Genomic DNA, 1,967 nt, shown 5'->3' with positions numbered 1-1,967 from the left:
GTCCTGGAAGTTATCTTTGAGTCTGTTTTTGGATGGCTGAAGGAGAAAAACATTGTGTTAATCATGTACCTGGGATAGGCAGCAACAGTTTGTCTGTGAAAGGAAATTAGTTGTTAATTAAAAGCTGAAAGATGGCGATCAGCATGCTGATTTAACCCGTGGAAGTGAATTAGATAGCTTTTGAACCTTGAAGAAAATTTAAAAGCTGAAAAAGGTGTTGGACATATATCATGAGTATTAGAGAGAAAAGGAAATATTAAAACAAAAGGCGAAAAATTTTTGGTTGAAAATCATGAACATTGTTGTTTTAGAAGTTCCTGTTAGGGGAAAAAAGGAAACATTTAAATAAAAGCAAGAAAATTTTGGGTTGAGAACCACAAACATTGTTGCAGGTATTCCTGTTTGGGAGAAAAGCATTAATGAAGGGTTTAAAAGCCGTGGGGGAGGGGCCTGCTCTGCCATGTAGTGGCTGGGTGCTCTAGCAGAGAAGCCAGGGTACTCCCCATTTGTTTTTCTTAGTAGTCTTCAATATAGAGGAGAAGAAAGGCCGAGTTTGAAGAAAAGCTCAAAGTAATAAACATAGGGGCTCAAGAGGAGAGTCAGAAGGAGTGAGATTTTGTGTCAAAGTCTGAGCCATGTGAGGGAGACACATGGGAGCTGGCTTGGAACCAGCAGCTCCTGGGAGAAGCTGGCAGGCAGCGCTCAGTTAGCTTTCAGTTGTGAGAAAGACAGAGGGGGAGGGGAAAAGCCTCTGCTGGCAGGCAGAGCGAAAGTGATTCCTGATGGGAGGGGTAAAGTGTGGAGATTAAGGAGTCTCCGCCATCTTCTCTTTGAGCTGGAGAACACATGGAGAGAGAGACCTAGTCCTTTTGAACTAGGCAGGAGTTAGACTGTAGGTAACAGTTAGAGAAAAAGTGTAAGCCAGGAATATGAGAGAGGAGAAAGAGTGGAGGTGGAGGATGGATGGACGGAGATGTAACTCACGATTTTCACAGGTGCCAATGGGGGAGTGCTCTTGGAGCTGGCACATGCAATGTGTTGTCCACCGCTAACAGAGGGGAAGATGATGGCCCGTGTGCCTCAGATGCACGCAGGTGTGGAGTTGTCTATGTCTCCTGTCTGGGGCAGATGTCTCAGGGAGGCAGGGATCACCACAATGGAACAGAAGTGGGCGCAGAAAGTTTGGTTGTCTTCATCTCACACCACACCAAGTAGACATAGCAGGGATTGTACTTGGGCAGGAATGAACTTGGCCAGTTTTCAGCAGGTGCGGTTGCAAGGCTCTTGAATGGGAATCTTTGTTCTGGGCCCCAAACGCCATGGGGGGAAGGCTCAGCAGGACAGAGACTGTGGGGGCCACGTGGCATTGTGCTGGGGGTCTAGGGACACCACAGCAGAATGGAGCCAGGGAATACACAGCGTGCACTGAGGAAACAGGAGCGTCTAGACACCGCACCCTGTTGGAAGTATACTTGCTTGGTGGTAGAGGCCCATTCATTCTTGAAGTCCGTGGGTGTCTGTGCCTCTCATTGATGGTGGTTGAACACCCCAGGTTGTCCTACAGCCGACATCTGCCAGTTAAAATAGTGAGTTAAAATCATTATTACATTCCTGTTGATATTTCAGAAATTAATGCAATTGTCAAGGACTTGAAAGATGCTAAGATGGTATCTCCTTTTAACTGTCCAAATTTCCTTTTAATTCTTCTATCTGGTCAGTATACAAGAAAAAGAAATTGTGGAGAATGACAGTTGAGTATTGAAACCCAATCAGGTAGCTTGCCCATTTCGGCTGCTGAACCAGAGTTGTATCTTTACTTGAACAGATTACCATATCACCTCGTGTGTAGTACACAGATATAGATTAGAAAATTCCTTTTTCTTAGTACTTCTCCATAAGGATCACAGAAACGAATCTCCCTCTTTCTTTCTTTCTTTCTTTCTTTCTTTCTTTCTTTCTTTCTTTCT

Source organism: Grammomys surdaster, unplaced genomic scaffold (genome assembly GCF_004785775.1).
Source record: "Grammomys surdaster isolate TR1022 unplaced genomic scaffold, NIH_TR_1.0 184, whole genome shotgun sequence".
NCBI lineage: Eukaryota > Metazoa > Chordata > Mammalia > Rodentia > Muridae > Grammomys > Grammomys surdaster.
Note: the sequence above shows the minus strand (reverse complement) of the source record.